This window comes from Fukomys damarensis, unplaced genomic scaffold (assembly GCF_012274545.1).
Source record: "Fukomys damarensis isolate Sample0158 unplaced genomic scaffold, DMR_v1.0_HiC HiC_scaffold_35, whole genome shotgun sequence".
NCBI lineage: Eukaryota > Metazoa > Chordata > Mammalia > Rodentia > Bathyergidae > Fukomys > Fukomys damarensis.
In genome coordinates, this window is record NW_022900947.1 from 35,514,811 (window position 1) to 35,533,050 (window position 18,240).

An 18,240-nucleotide genomic window follows, 5' to 3' on the forward strand; every position below is an offset into this window, starting at 1 on the left:
ATATATATATATATATATAATTTCACAAGTTGTTAAAATGTTGATTCAAACACACTAATGAATAAGTTTATAAGTTTGTGCATATCCTCACCAAAACTACTATAGTCAGAGATGAAATGGAGACTGGTAGCAGTAAATAAACAGATGACATCCAAATAATGATCTTGCACCTAGAAATATTCAAACCAGATATAAAAGCTACATAAGTAAGAATGATAATACATGACAATATATGATAAATATATAACAAAATTATTAAAAGAGACTAAAATAGGCCTGAGGTTGCCTCTGTACTCTGAGTCCCTACCTAATGCACTGCAATTTAATGCGGCACATAAATTAATTGAAAACCTAGCATGAAAGTGCATCTAATGTACTGTACATTTGACCCTTATAGCAGGAACTCAGTCAAACACAACAGCTCTTTTAGCTAATAATCACAACAGCCAATTGAAAAGACCTTATTTAATTAAGGTAAATCCTGATCTACAAACTATCACCATTTCTGTACTTCACTTCTGTTTTATGTCCATAAGTCTTGCCATCCCATGGCAGAGTGGAACCCTCTGAACTTTTTCTGTTTCTGAAGTGTATCTAGTTTACTGATTTCCCTTCATTTGGGTAAGAGAGAATGTACTGTACAATTTAGCAAATTTCTGATTGTCACTGTGCTCTACTTGAAGCTATACAAGACTTGATCTTCCTAACTCTGTACTGCATCGAGTCTTTTAATTTAGAAGTTGGAGGACAAAACATGCAGAGATTTCTTTCATTCCTTGTTAACCCAGTTCTCCTAAATTTGGGTTGGACATCAAGTTGGATAGTTGCCAGTGTGTGTGTGCACATACACACACGCACACACACACACACACACACAATGTGGAAGATTTATTACTTACAGTGAGACTTTCTGTAAATGTGGGGCTTGGGAGATCTGAGAAAGGGGAACGACTGGGAATTTTATGATGGTGGGTGGAACTGAATCGAGAATTCCTGCATAGACCTGGATTTGTACCTGCACCTTCTTATCAGCTTTCCCAGCTGTGAACAAAAGGGAAGGAGAAAACATTATGGCTTGAAAGCTGCTAACAAATATCAAAAAGGGATTAGAGTTCATCATGACAGCTATCAGATGCACTGATATTTTCTGCCGTACCTGGGTTGTATGGTTAAAGCTGAGAAAATTGAATAGTCCGCATCATCCCAGCTTTTGAAGTGGAATTGCACATCTATTGATGTCAGTCAAATTCAGAGAGTAGGAATTTTCAAGGTACCGTATCAGCAAAGGAGAGTGAGGGGGGTGTTTTTTTCCAAGGCAAAATTTTTAACTGATACAAATTTACTTGTAATTCTTGAATATGTTTAAAATGTAGGGAGTTGAGTGAAGGGGAAACAAGTAGAAGACTCATATTAGTCATTCATTCATTATAGTAAATATAGTTAGTGTGAAAAGAGGTTCAGTAATTTGGTTTGCATGACTGATTTGGAAGAAAACTTACTGGTATTTTTTCTGGAGAGAGATTTGTCCAGAGTTCTAGCTGACATGGTTTTTTTGTTTTTCTGTTTTTTGTTTCAAAAATTTCTCCAAAAAATCAGGCCACCAAAATATAAAGACCTGATTCAAAAATGGCCATCTGAGATGAACAGACATTTCTCAAAGAAGTAAAAATATGAAAAAATATTCAACATCACTGGTCATTCAAGAAATGCAGATGAAAACAACGCTGAAATTCCACTTCACCCCAGAAAGAATGGCTGCTATCAAGAAATTAACCAATAACAAATATTGCTGGGGTTGTGGGGAGAAAGGAATCCTTTTCCATTGTTGCGGGGAGTGCAGACTGGTGCAACCACTGTGGAAATCAATATGGAGATACCTCAAAGAACTAGGATTCGAGGTTCCATTTGACACAGGCATCCCTCTTCTGGGTATCTTTCCAAAAGAATTAAAAGAATCACACCACAGTAATATATCCACATCCATGTTTATAGCAACACAGTTTGTAATAGCTAAAACTTGGAAACAGCCCAATTGCCCATCAGTTGGAGACTGGAAAAAGAAGATGTGGCTTTTCTATTAAATAGAATACTACTCAATCATAAAGAATGAGAAACTAGAGTTATTCATACGAAAATGGATGCATATCAAGGTCATACTCTTTTTTTGCTGAGCTAAATCCCCGGCCCAAGGTCATACTCTTAAGTGAAATAAATAAGACACACATGTAAATACCAGATAGCTTCTCTGGTGTGAAAAACTGAAAGTGTAAATAAGATCCAAATATGAAATAGGAAGAAAAGGGCTAAAGGTGTAGAGCAAGTGGAAAGGGTAGGGGAAAGAAAATAAGGGAGAAGAGACAATATGAGAAAAGGAAAAAATGGAAACAAAGTCTTTGTAAATAGGGGAGTGTGGAGGGGGTGAAGAGAGTAATGGGATAAAAAGAAGAACTAAGATACATCATGTAAAGGTACAGTTGGCTTTTTAATCAGAATTTTAAAATGTATACTCAATTATACATGTAATTTTTTCTTGGAAAATTAAAAAGAATACAGCAATTTTAATGGTATCAAATGTTGAAGAGAAATTGATATTCTATATTATTAATTATAAATGTAAATTGGCTAGGAAATATTCTGGTCATTAATAATAACAATGATAGTATTAAAAGTGAAATTTTAACATATTTAATTTACAAACATAGTCTTAAGTATTTAAGGAAAGATAACTAACTAGCTTTTAAATTAAATCAAATATTTAAAGTTTATTTTCTTCAACTTGAACTAAAATAACAGTTTAATACCTCTAAAACATTAATTTATTGTCTTTCAACTTTTTTTCACAGTGGCTTTGTAGTATAATTTCAAGTTGGAGACTGTGATATCCCCATCTCTGTTACCTAGCATGGCTTTTGCTCTTCTAGGTCTCTTCTGGTTCAAATTAATTTTTGTATTATTTTCTCTAGTTCTGTATAATATACTGTTGGAATTTCAATTGGGATGGAACTGAATCCGTATAGCAGTTTTGGAAGTATGGCCATTTTCACCGTGTTGAGTCTTCCTACTCAGGAGCAGGGAATAACTTTGCATTTTCTTATACCCTCTTTGATCTGCTGTAGTTTTAAGGGTAGAGATCTTTTGCTTCCTTTATTAGATTGATTCCTAAATACTTCATTTTTTGGATGGTATTATGAAAGGATTTATTTCCCTAATTTCTCAGTGAATGTGTTATTAGTGTATGAGAAGGCTATTGAATTTTGAGTGTTGACCTTGTATCCAGCTACTGTGCTGAAAGTATCAATTAAGTCTAGAAGTATTTTGGTGGAGTTTTTTGGGTCCTCTATGGTACAGTATCATATCACCAGCAAAAACTGACATTTCAACTTCTTTCTTTCCTATTGTTATTGATTTCACTTCTTTCTCATGTATAATTGCTGTAGCTAATGTTTCCAGAACTATATTGAACAGGATTGGTGATAGTGGACATCCTTGTCTTATTCCTGATTTTAGCATGAAGGTTTTCAGTTTTTGGCAATTTACTATGTTGTTGGCTTCTGGTTTTTCATAGAAAGCCTTTATCAAGTTGAGATACACACCATCTATTCCAACTTTCCTCGGAGTTTTTATCATGAATTGATGTTGAAGTTTTTAAAATTCTTTTCCTGCATCTATTGAGATCATGAAGTTATTTTGTCCTTGACTCTGTCAATATAGTATATTACATTTATTGATTTACTTATTTAAAACATCCTTGCATCCCTGGATTAAATCTGACTTGGTCAGGGTGTATGATCTTCTCAATGACCCATTGTATTTTGTTTGCTGGTATCTTATTGAGGATTTTTGCATCTATGTTCATTAAGGAGATTGGCCTGTAGTTCTCTTTTTTTGTTACATCTTTCCCAGGTTTGGGAATCAAAGTGATATTTCCTTCCAGGAATGAATTTCGAAGTATTTCTTCCCTTATTATTTCATTACAATATTTAAAGAGTAGTGGCAATAGTTCTTCTCTAAATGTCTTTTACAATTCAGCAGTGAAACCATCAGGATATGTGCTTTTCTTAGTTGGTAAACTTTTAATTACAGTCTCAATTTCACTGATTGTACTTGGGGTGTTCAGAATTTTTCATCTTCTTTGGTGATTCATAAGTATCAAGAAATCTGTCCATATCTTCTGTGTTTTCCATTTTATTAGAACATGGGATCTTGAAGTAGGAATTGATGATCCTCTGGATTTCTGCTGGATCTGTGTGGTTTCACCTTTTTTTGTGTGCTTAATTCCATGGATATGAGCTTTTTCTTTCATATTTTTTGCAAGGTTTGCTAAGGTTCTACCAATTTTATTTATTCTTTCAAAATACTGACTCTTTGGTTGATTGAAATTTTTGTATTTTTCTCTTAGTTTACATTAGACTGATTTCTGCACTGATCTTTATAATTTCTTCCCTTGTATGAGCTTTGGGTTTTTCTTGCTCTTCTGTTTCTAGGAGCCTAAAATTCCTTATTAGGCAGTTTATTTGAGCTCACTCTGTTTTCCTATCGTGTGCATTCACTGTCATGAATTTTCCACATAGAACAGCTTTGATTGTGTGCCATTGATTCCTGTATGTTGTATTGACATTATCATTTATTTGTAAAAACTGACTCATTTCTCCTTTAATTTCCTCTGTGACCCATTGATTGTTCAGGAGAGTGCTATTCAATTTCCATGTGTTTGTGAAGTTCTTACAGTTTCTTACACTATTGATCCCCAGCTTAATTGCACTATGGTCTGATAATATACATGGGATAACTGATTCCTTTGCATTTACATAAACATGTTCTGTGACATAGTATGTGGTCTATTTTTCAGAATGACTCATGTGCAGCCAAAAAGAATGTATATTCTAATTTTGTGGGGTGGAACACTCTATAGATGTCTATCAAGTCCATTTGTTCAAAAGCTTGTTTTTATTCAAGTGTTTTCTTGTTCATTTTTTGTCTAGATGATCTGTCTATTTGTGATAGTGGGGAATGTAGGTACCCCGCTAAAATTGTATTAGTGCTTATTTGGTTTTTCATGTCCCATAATATTTGTTTATAATTTGGGCATTAATATTTGGTGCATATATATTTATGATTGTCATCTGTTCCTCTTGGATTTTTCCATTTAAAAGGATACAGTGGACTTCTTAGTCTCTCTTTTTTTTCTTTTTATTGAATTTATTGGTACATTTTAGGTATATTTAGGACAATGAGGGTCTTAGCATCTGTGATTTCTTTGATTTCTTGATCGTATGCATTTGTTTGCTTGCTTTGGTGTAAGGATTGGACTCAGGGCCTTTGCACTGAACCACATCCCAGACCTTTTTCAATTTTGTTATTTTGAAACAGAGTCTTAATTAAGTTGCTAAATTTCTTAGACTGGACTTGGAATTTTGGTCCTCCTACTTTATCCTCCCAGAGTGCTAAGAGGTCAGGCATGCTTCAGTATAACTGGCTTCTTGGTGACAATTTTGATGACTATCAATGGATTTCTATGTTATCAGTTGTTTCCTTCCTACTCTTAAGTGATCCTCAATTTTGTTATATTTTTCTTAAAACTTTTGTATTACTTTTCTTAAAACTACAGATTCTATGCATAGTAATCCCAAAGTAATTTTCACTGATTTTTCATCTTTCCTGCTGTACTTATATCATAGAAAGGCATTGCTTGCTCCCTTTCCTTGTGTACATCCTGAGTCAATGTTTGCCTTAGTTAGGGAACAGCCATTGGCCTTGCTATGGAAATATTAACCATAATCATCCCACATTTTTTACTCTTATTTGATTTTACTTTTCAAATTAATATTTAAAACTGTAAAATATATTGCATATGTTATTTTTTGTTTGTTCACCTCAGTAAATATTTTAAGTCCCACGAGGACAATATTTTATTTCATGTTTGGCTTTCCCTGCTGTATGCTAGTGTTCAGAAGGGTCCTTATAAGATACTCAGTACATAACTTAGTTATTGACTGACATGCTAGATGGGTGAACAAATATATCTAAATTGTCTTCTTAACACTTGACATTTCTTTTTCAAGAATGATTCAGTTGGTTCTTTCCTCCTCTATATTTCTGTTCCTTGTGTGTATTTGGGACCTCTTCCAGGTTCCTCATTGTTCTTATACTTAACCTTTTATTCATTTAGTTTTTGGTACCGGGGATCAAATTCGGACTTGCACTCGTGAAGCAGGTGGCTAAACCACTGAGCTAAATCCCTGGCCCACCCTTCATTTTATTTTAACAAAAACAATCATGTTAGTCCTGAATTCATTCTTTTATTGACAGTTTAGGTTCTGATTTCACATATTTGTTTCTTTACAAAAAGATTTAAAAATGCTTTTTATTTTAAGAAGAAAGTAGTTTCTCTTATAAGAGATTAGTGATACATGTATGGTATTTTCATCTTTCAAAATTTTATTATACTGAATATGCCTTTACCAGTTTCTTTTCATCTTTGGATGTCTGCCTATGTTTAAGAATATGGAAGGAGTACTTGACAGTAACCTTCTAAATATTTTAATTAAGCAAAATCAATTGAGAACCATCCTGTGGGCTTTATTGGGAAGCCGTGATATCTGAGTCTTTGGTATTTTCTTTAAAGAAAATTCTACAATCTCCTGAATAGGAGTCAAAAATACAGAAAAATAGTAAAAGAAAATATCTGAAATCTCAGCAGCCAATATATATAGACTAGAACTCATGTTCTTGGCACCTAAACTCTCTTCCTTGTTCAGTACCTATCTACATTGCTGATTACAGAGAATGAACTTCCTCCTGTATACAGGAGTGCTAGTACACATAGGACAATAAAAAATTCTAAATCATCTTCAACTGATCTATATTTTAACATTCCTCTATGTGCAACTCTCAAACTTGTTGAAGCTTCTGAGATTTAGATGAAAGTGGTTTGGCCTATTTTTTTACTGACAGTTAAGGATGAGCTGGTTGGGACTTACTGAATCAATCACCTAAAATTTCAGGCTTTTCAGATTTAAAAGTTTTTCTTACTGTACTCCTTTTTGTTTCTTCGGTGTCTTTTTATAAACAATCTTATTTCGGACTTGGAATGAGAGCAAAATTAGATAGAAGTTTTCAAACTATTGTCTTTATGTAGAAGTGACCTATTTTTTCCTGTAATTAAATCAAATCAAATTATTTTGCCATACTCAGAAACATATTTTCTGCCAATTGAATCATAATTTTTTGAATGATATTATATACTATGGGTCTCAGTAGGGTACTATTCGGTACTTTTGTATGTAACAGCTTCTTTGTTCTTTAGTTCAAATCTGTTAGACATACAAAGTAAGAAACGCTAACCGCTTCAATCAGCTTTCCCATAACTGCAACACAATACTTGACCACAATTTAAAGGAGGGAAGGTTTAATTTTGCTCATGGTTTAAGGAGATTTAATGCATGGCCATCTGATTATAAAACATAAACTTCATGGTGGAAGGGTGTGACTAACCAAAGCTGCTCAATTTATGGTGTCAAGAAAATGAGGAGCAAGGCTGGAGAGGAAGGGGCTGAGGGCTGGATATAGCACCCAAGGCCATGGATCTGCCCACACACCCGTGGAAGTGCTTCATGAATCCTATAGGTCGCTCCCAAACTAATCCAAATGGCACAATGCAGTTTGACCACCATACTCACAGCAATCCTCCTGTCTCAGCCTCCCAAGTGCTGGGATTACAGGCATGTGCCACCATGCCCGGCTGTGTTTCTCTTATTTTACAGCATGGGGAACTGAAATCCAGTAGAATTAAGTAACATAATTATGGAGATTAATTAGGTACCAAAGTTTTTGATAGCTCTCATCATTTCAAATATAACTATTTTATTATTTATTATTTACTAAATTTAATATTTAATATTTAGTAAATATTACACTTTTTGTAGTATAGCTGCAATATTTAACCTGTCCTTTCATTTTCTGAAACCATTATGAATATTTTTATCACACAGAAGTGTTGGCTATTATGATTATTTTTTACACAACATTCTTCAGCAATTAATTATATAGATTTTACCCATTACATGTCTCTGTTGAGAAAGCCCCTGTTAGAAAACATTAAGAATCCTCATGCATAAGATTTATTTTTCCTCAGTATAAAAGGTTCAGGTACATACAATTTTAACCATTAGTTTTTTCTGAATTAATTGCTTGTAGTAGTAGATGAGGGTCTTGAACTCAAGGCTCTACAACATTCAATACTATTTTATCATGGAAGCTAATTTAGTAGAATACAAAACAACATTCATATCTTAGGGTATATTTCATTTTTTCAAAAATCATTCTGTTGCAATATTTTATGCTACACACTCTAATACCAAATCTATGTACTAATTTTTGTATGTGTTGAAGTTCAACCTTAATAATGTCTTATGTTATAGTTCTACAAGGATATAACTGAAAAATATCTTAGTAATGGTTTTATCATGCCATCTACACAGAATACAATAGTCCATGCAACCTCTAGCATAAGATTTTAGGCAAAGGATGAGTCTCTATGAAGGATCAGAAAGAGCCTAGATTTTTTTTTTTTTTTTTTTTTTTTTTTTTTGTACTGGGGAATCAAACCTAAGGTCTTGAGCTTGTGAGGCAGTCTGCAGCATCACTGAGCTAAATACCCAGCCCATGAGCCTACATTTTGAATTAGTACATGTCAAATTGGGAGCTGGTGGGAAAGATCATTAGGAATATGTGATATATTTTCCCAGTAAATTGTAATGCATCATAAAGAGATTAATACAAATTATTTTAAAATCTTGACTACACTTTATAAAAAGTAATTCAGATGTTCAGATAAAATGAAATGTTCAAGATAGGACTATCAAAAATATAGTTAAAAATATACTAAAGCATTAATAATACCTAATAGAGTTCAAGAGACAAATAGACTCAAAATCAGCCTTAATCATCAAATTTTATAATAAAGATGACAAAAATTATTTCAATCAAATACATAGCTCTCAAATATAAATATGTTAAACATTGATCATCATTATTCCTACATGAAGTAGAATTTCAAAAAACCTGAATGCGTAGTAAGAATACAAATTAATCATAGTGTCTACATCTGTGAGAAAGAGGAGTAAAGGGAATAAGGCAAACATAAAAAATGGGAATCATTTGCACACATATGAACTAAATTAATAGATCATTTTAGAAAAATATTGACATTGCCTTCTAATGTTACACATGTGTATCTTTTATACCCAAGCATTCCAACATTTAATTTTTTTAATTTATTGGTACATTTTAGGTAGACAGTACAGTTACATTCATTACTGGGATCTTGTACCTTTACATGCCAGGTCTTGGTTCTCACTTTTTCCCCTTGTCCCCACCCTCCCTTCACCCTCCCCTCCCACCCTTCAAACATGTTAATTCCATTTTTACATTTTCTCATATTGTTTTCCTTTTCCCTTATTCCCCCTTCCCTATCCTTCTCACTGTCCCTACACCTTTGGTCCTTTTCTTCCTATTTGCTAAGTGTCCTATTAGGATCTTGAGTACTATTATAGTTTTTCACACCAGAGATACTATTCAGTATTTCAAATGTGTGCCTTATTTATTTCACTTAGAAGTATATCCTGAAAATGTACCCATTTAACTATGAATGAATTTACTTTCTCATTCTTTATGGCTGAGTAGTATTCCATTTTGTAGAAAAACCACATCTTCTTCATCCAGTTTCCGATTGATGGGCAGATGGGCTGTTTCCAAGTTTTAGCTATTACAAACTGTGCTGCTATAAACATGGGTGTGCATATATAACTGTGATATGATTCTTTTAATTCTTTTGGAAAGATACCCAGCAGAGGGGTGGCTGGGTTAAATGGAACCTCCAGTCCCAGCTCTTTGAGGTATCTCCATATTGATTTCCATAGTGGTTGCACCAGCCTGCACTCCCACCAACAATGGAGAATGGTTCCTTTCTCCCCACAACACCATCAACATTTGTTATCGTGTGATTTCTTGATAGCAGCCATTGTTTGTGGGGTGAGGTGGAATATCAGTGTTGGTTTCATCTGCATCTCTCAAATGACCAGTGATGTTGAACATTTTTTCATATATTCGCTTGCTGCTTTTACTTCTTTGTCTGAGAAATGTCTGTTCATTTCAGATGCCCATTTTTGAATTGGATCTTTATATTTGGGGGGGCTGATTGTTTTGAGTTCTTTATATATTCTAGATAATAGTCCCTTGTCTGAGGACCAGCTGGTAAAATTGTTTTCCAACATTGTAGGTTGTCTCTTAGTTCTGTTGATGGTTTCTTTTGCAGTGCAGAAGCTTTTTAATAAGATGAGGTCCCACGTGTTGATTCTTTCTGCTAGTTCCCATGATATTGAGGATTTGTTCATAAAATCTTTTCCTATGCCAATGTCTTCCAGAGTTCTGCCTAACTTATCTTCCAGCAAGTTTAGTGTTTTTGTTTTTATGTTTAGATCTTCAATACACTTGGATTTTAATTTAGTGCATGGTGACAGATAAGGGTCTAATTTTAATCTTTTGCAAATTGAGATCCAGTTTTCCAACACCATTTATTAAAGAGGCTATCTTTCCTCCAGTGGGGACTGGCAGCTCTTTTGTCAAAGATGAGGTAGCTGAGTGCATCTAGAGTTGTTTTTGTGTCTTCCAGTCTGTTCCACTGATCCCCAGGTCTACTTCTTTGCCAGTACCATGCTGTTTTTATTACAGTAGTTTCATAGTGTAGTTTCAAATTGGCAATTGTTATTCCCGCAGCCATGTATCTGTTGCCTAGTATGGCTTTTGCTATTCTAGGTCTTGTATGGTTCCAAATGAATTTTTGAAGTCTTCTTTCTAGTTCTGTGAAGTATAGTGTTGGGATTTCAATTGGCATTGCATTGAATCTGTATAGCAGTTTTGGTAGTATGGCCCTTTTCACTACTACCCAGGAGCAGGGGACATCTTTCCATTTTCTTAAGTCCTCCTTAATCTCTTTTTTCAGAGTGCTGTAGTTTTCAGTGTAGAGGTCTTTTGCTTCTTTTGTTAGGTTGATTCCCAAATACTTTATTTTTTGGGGTGCTATTTCTTTCTCAGTGAATCTCTTATTTGTGTACAAGAAGTCTATTGATTTTTGGGTATTGATCTTGTATCCAGCTAATCTGCCAAAAGTGTCAATTAAGTCTAGAAGTCTTTTGGTGGAGTTATTTGGGTTTTCAATGTAGAGTATCATATCATCAGCAAATAATGACAGTTTAACTTCTTCCTTTCCTATCTTTATTGCTTTAATTTCTTTCTCTTGTCTAATTGCTGTGGCTAATGTTTCCAGAACGATATTGAAGAGGAGTGGTGATAGCGGGAATTCTTGTGTTGTTCCTGATTTTAACATGAAGGTTTTCAGTTTTTGGCCATTGCATATGATGTTGGCTGTTGGTTTTTCATAGATAGCCTTTATTAAGTTGAGACATAGACCATCTATTCCAATTTTTTGTAGAGTTTTTATCATGAATGAGTGTTGAATTTTGTCTAATGCTTTTTCTGCATCTGTCTAGAGGATCATGTGATTCTCTTCCTTTACTTTGTTAATATAGTGTATTACATCAATTGATTTATGTATGTTAAACCATCCTTGCATCCCTGGAATAAATCCGACTTGGTCGGGATGAATGATCTTCTTGATGATCCTCTGTATTCTGTTTGCTAGTATCTTATTGAGGATTTTTGCATCTATATTCATTAAGGAGATTAGCCTGCAGTTCTCTTTTTTGTTACATCTCTCCCAAGTTTGGGAATCAAAGTGATATTTGATTCCAGGAATGAATTTGGAAGTATTGCTTCTCTTTCAATTTCATTGAAAAGTCTGAAGAGTAATGGCAATAGTTCTTCTCTAAATGTCTTGTAAAATTCAGCAGTGAGTCCATCAGGACCTGGGCTTTTCTTTGTTGGTAAGTTTTTAATTACATTTTCAATTTCACTGATTGTGATAGGGGTGTTTAAAATGTTTTTATCTTCTTTGTTCAACTTTGGTAATTCATAAGTATCTAGAAATCTGTCCATTTCTTCTATCTTTTCCATTTTATTAGTGTACAGGTTCTCATAGTATGTAATAATGCTCCTCTGGATTTCTGTGGGAGCTATTGTGACTTCGCCTTTTTCATTCCTGATTGCATGGATCTGAGCCTTTTCTTTCCTTTTTTTGATAAGATTTGCTTAGGGTTTATCAATTTTATTTAGTCTTTCAAAAAACCAACTCTTTGATTCATTTATTTTTTGTATCATTTTCTTAGTTTCCACTGCATTGATTGCTGCTCTAATCTTTATAATTTCCTCTCTTGTTTGAGCTTTGGGTTTTTCTTGCTCTCATTTTTCTAGGAGTCTAAGGATCATCATTAGGTTGTTTATTTGAGCTTCCTCTGTTTTCCTAATGTGGGCATTCAGTGCTATGAATTTTCCACATAGAACTGCTTTGATTGTGTCCCATAGATTCCTGTATGTTGTATTGGCATCTCTGTTTATTTGTAAAAACTTACTGATTTCTTATTTGATTTCCTCTGTGATCCATTGATTGGTAAGGAGAGTGTTGTTTAGTTTCCATGTGTTTGTGAAGTTCCTACAGTTTCTTATGCTACTGATGTCCAGCTTTATTGCACTGTGATCTGATAATATACAGGGAATAGCTTCAATTCTTTTGCATTTATTCGGACTTGTTTTGTGAGCTAGTATGTGATCTATCTTGGAGAATGATCCAACTGCAGCTGAAAAGAATGTATATTTGATTTTGTGGGGTGAAATACTCTATAGACATCTAATAAGCCCAAGCGTTCAAAAGCTTGGTTCAGTCCTTGTATTTCATTGTTGATTTTTTACCTAGATGATCTGTCTATTTTTTATAGTTGGGTATTCAGATCCCCCACTACAATTGTATTAGTGTTTTTTTTTCATGCTGCTTAATATTTGTTTTATATATTTGGGGGCATTTATATTTGGTGCATACATGTTTATGACTGTCATTTTTTTTCCTCTTGGGTGGCCTTCTTTGTCTCTCTTAATGAGTTTTGGTTTGAAATTTGCTTTGTCTGTGAATAAGATTGCTACCCCTGCTTTTTTCTGGGCTCCTGTCACATGGAGAATTGTTTTCCATCCTTTCACTTTCAGTCTATGGGCTTCTTTTTGCACTATCTGTGTTTCTTGTATACGGCATATTGTGGGATTTTACTTCTTAATCCATTATGCCAATCTATTTCTCTTGATTGGTGAATTGAGGCCATTAACATTGATGGTTATAACTGATATATTCCGACTTATTCTTGTCATGTTATTGTCCCTTTGTTGACTCTTTTACTTTTTCTCCCATCTCCTTTTAGTTTCTTGCCTTGCCTATTTGATTTGGTCTGTTGGGCCTCATGTTATTGTGAACTTCGTTGTCCTTTTCTAGAATATTGTTTAGAATTCCTTGCAGTGCTGGTTTGGTGTTCATGAAATTTCTAAGGTGCTCTTTGTCATGGAAGTATCTTATTTCCCCTTCTATTTTGAAAGAGAGTTTTGCCAGATACATCAGTCTTGGTTTTAGGTTGTTTTCTTTTAGGACTTGTAATACCTCACTCCAAGCTCTCCTTGACCTGAGGGTTTGTGTTGAAAAGTCTGCTGTGATTATGATGGGCTTTCCTTTGCATATGATTTGTTTCTTTTCTCTTACTGCTTGTAGTATTTTGTTTTTCTGTCTAGGTGTAGATTTTTTTTTTATCATGGCTAGATGTTGTCCTATATGCCTCACTTATCTGTATGTCAAATTCTTTCCCTCTTTTTTGGGAAGTTTTCTGTCATTAATTCTGTGAACAGCTTTTTTAAGTCATTTGCATTTTCTCCTGGTACTTCATGGATTTCTATCAGTCTTATGTTATTTTTCTTTGCATCATCTAGGAGTTGTTGGATTGATTTCTCATGCTCCTGGACTGTTTTTAAGAGACCTCTCTTTTCATGGTCACTGTCTGCTATCCTATCTTCTATATCTGAGATTCTATTCTCACAATCTTTTATTTTGTTATGTATGCATTCAATAGAATTTTTAATCTCCTGGATATCTGTTTGAATCTGTTTAATGGATTCCATTTCTTTCCTATGTTGGGTGTTCATTGTTTCCATTTCTTTCTTATTCTGGGTCTTCATGGTTTCTATTATGTTCCCAAGTTCATCTATTTTTCTGTCAGTTTCTGTTCTGGATTCTTGAATCATGTCTTTCATTTTGCTCACCATCTCTATGATTAACTGGGAAATAATTTCTGTTTTGAATTTTTCTAGAGCTTGATTGTTCAGTTTTTTTATGTCATGTGCTGTGAGTTCTGAGTGTCCTGAAGGTTCACTATCTGATATTCCATCCTCCTTTGCCCTACTGTTTGCCATTGGTGGACTGGAAGTCTGCCTTTGTGGCTTGCTTAAGTGTTTTCTCATCTTTATTTTTGCTGTTGGATTGACCTTGATTCCATCTCTGGGTCATTAAATCTTCCTGATATCGTTGCTTCCCAACTTTTGATTCTCTAATGACTTATAGACATTCTCATTTTTATAATTGAGCAAACAGCTCATCAAATCAATCCCTATCTTTTATCCCTTTCAATACAATCAGAAACATAATAGGATCAATCACCATCCTTTATAGCCCACCATGGCTCTGCAGAGTGATTCCTACGACTGGCTCAGTCAGGGGATCTAATAGCAGCGCGGAGGGGGGAGCTCAGTGGCACCCATGCAGCTACCCTCCTGCCATTGTATCTGAGCCAATCAGTGGTGCCCACTGCTAACAGCAGTGCTCCAGAGGAGGCCGCGCAGGAGAGAGGGCTCTGAATCCAAGCCGGGGCGATGACATCAAAACTCACCCTGCTGGAGCTGCCTTGTAGCCAATCACTCAGTGCCCGCTGGAAACGGTGTGGCTCCAGAGCCCAACATTTAATTTTGAAGTGGAGAAATTCATGTACACATGCTTTAGAATATATAAATATCTCAAAGATTAACAAAATCTCTATAATATAAAAAAGTTAGAAATCACCAAATGCCCACCCTAACAAGATGAACACATACTTTGTTATATCTTATAGATTAAATAGTTGCATTTCCCAAAACTAATTCTCTGTAGGACAGTATTAGAAGTCTTATTATGAGGTCTGTAGGTGGTCATTAAGTTTAAATGGCAGAGCCCATGAATGAGACAGTGCCCTTATGAAAGGAATTTAAAGCTGTATTACTTCATTCTCCATTGGAGGATATAATGAGAAGTTGGCCCTCTATAACTTAGAGAGAGGTCTCATCAGAAATTTATCATGCTGGCATCCTGACCTTGGAATTCCAGTTCTCCCAAGGATGAGTAATAAATTACTGTTCATTGTAGTCTACTCACTTTATGATATTTTGTTACAACATCCAAACAGACTAAGGTAGGATAGTATGGCAACAGGTTATTATACAAAAGCATATGTGAATAAATTATACCCTCAGAATATGATACCCATGACTTTGAAAACTAAAATGAGGAGAGAGGAAAAGACAGGCACAAAAGATTCTATCAATATGATGCCATTTCTATAAACTATACCACCAACATTTTGCTTAAAATCACACTTATATGTAATAAAAATATTTTATAGAACTCAAGGCAATGATAAAGGAAGAGTTAAAGCTAGTAATAAACCTTAGTGGGACATAGGCAAGTGAAAGCCGGTGAATGTGCATATCTAAGTTGGCTCAAGTGAATTCTGGGTTTGCTGTTCATGTCATTTATATTTATAGTAAAATTGAGCTTTGATTGCACAAATATAAATATTACAGGAATTATTTTTAATTTATCTATTATATTAATATTTAAATATGAATCAATGAATAAATATGGAAATAATAATATAAAAATTAATTTCACAAGTAAGTGTTTATTTCTTGGATTTATATATATTGTATTCTAAATCTTTAAAAAAGCAATAAAAAATACACTTTAAATATGTCCAAATAATGTATATTTTGAAAGCAAACAACATTAACATGATATGAGAACTAATATGGAGACATGACTTTTTACTAGTATGGAGCATCAATTAGATTTGTTCAGTGCAGCTTCAGAAATAATAACTAATAACCCTGAATAAACTGAAATAAAGGAATGGGGATTCTTTTTTTTTTTTTTTCCTCATGTGAAGGTGAATAAACTTTTAAATAATTAAGGCTGGGCCAGTGATTTAGCTCAGTTGTTCTGCCACCTGCTTCACAAGTGCAAGGCCTGAGTTTAATCCTCAGTTTAAAAAAAATTAAGGCTTCTGATAAAATGTGACCCTTTCTGAAAGATAGGCATGGCTATGTGTCACAATACATTTTAAAGTAATTTTCATATGAAGAGTTTGAATTAACTTTCTTTGCAAATTCAGCAATAGTTAATATCATGAGTGCTCTATTATTATCTGCAGATATAGATATGGTTCATATATAATTTCCTGTAGCTTCCTAATAAAAATCTTGCATCTCAATCTATTGTCTGTACTTATATATAAACTTCGACAATTAAAAATTTAGCATTTTTACACCTATTTCTTCATCTTCAAAATAATCCCATCCAAACATCAAAATTTCTTTTGATCAGTTAGTTAATCCTTGCAAAGAGCTTTATACAGTGACTGGTGTATAATTATCACTTTTGAGAGCCAAGGTGAAAAGTCATGGCTTTTATCTAGTTGTTTCCCCAAAGCCTCATGTAGACATAGGTGAAGAGTTTCAAAGCGGCTGGATTAGAGTGTGTGGTGCTAAGATTAAGGATGTGATGTGAGATTAAGGTTGGCCCACCCTATGTGTGGGTGGCACCATCCAAAAGATGCTTAGCCTGGATGGAATATAAAGGGACAAAAAGAAGCTACTTTACTACTTGCTGCCTTCCGCCTGTCCTGCTTTGCCATGGACTATTTCTCTTCTGTGATGCCCCTCTCCCACTCATTTAGCCTTGGAGTCAGCTGACCATGGACTGAAAGCTTTTCAAACTGTTAGCTAAAATGAACATTTCCTCCCTTAAGTTTGGGTATTGGGTATTTTGTCTCAGCAATGAGAGAAAGGTAACTAAGACATATAAAATGTTTATATTCCTTGTGAGGAGTTGGTACATGTTTTAAAAATTTCTTAATTCCCTTTTTTCATACCCTTGCCCTTTCCCTCCCTATTTCTTGATCCCCTGAAGTTTTGATGGTAAAATACTTCAGTTCAGAAATGTCATTCATAAAATAAAATAATGTTGTTATTATTTTTATTAACAAAATTAAATATACTTGAAGTCATTTATATACAAGGTTGAAGGAGGCATTTAACATAAAATACAATCTTATGTCACTTAATAATGGGGACACATTCTGAGAATTGTAGTTTTAGGCTATTTTGTCATCATGTTAACATTATAGAGTGTACTTACTCAAACCTAGATTCTGGAGGTTAATCACTTTGACTCAACCACTTGATGCAATTAAGAGATGCCATAAAAACAAAATCTATGAGACTGATGCTGGCGTAGCACATCATAATGTTATGCAGTGATTTTTAAATAAGCACACTGGATATGCTCCACAACAAATGTGAAAAGTATAGTAAAAGTAAATGTGTAAGCTGATTATGTAGTCATTTGTTATGATTAAATAGTATCTCTTTGCCTAATCATACTTGCATATAATTGGCAACACAGTGTATTTGCATACACCAAGATAATCAAAGTCATGTATGAATTGCACCTTAATGTTAGAACTTCACTAGTCAGTGGGAACTTTGTAGCTCCTTTATAATCTCGTGGGACCACCTTTGGATATGCTGCCTACCGTTGATCAATACCTTGGTGTGTGGAAATGAGTGTATTAACAATATCTAAATATTAGGTACTATAATCAGTAAATCTAAATTACTATGCTACAGTAAGCTTTAATAAAATTATGTCTTATATAACTAGCTTTTATCAAAATAACTGCTAAATGTATCAATGCTGGCTTATCTCAATATTTTTTTGATATAAAATGCTTTCTAATTTTTCAAATTTCTACATTTTAAAACTTTTCAGGTGTTATTTTAGTTCTTAAGAAAGATGTTTATTTTAGTGCATATAATTTTACTTTGGAAGCTATCAGACTTACAAAAAGTTGAAATAATAGTTGAACAAAATCTATATTTTCATTTAGGTTTATTAGTTGCTATGCATTGTCACACACTTTCTCTTTATGTGTGTGTGTGTGTGTGTGT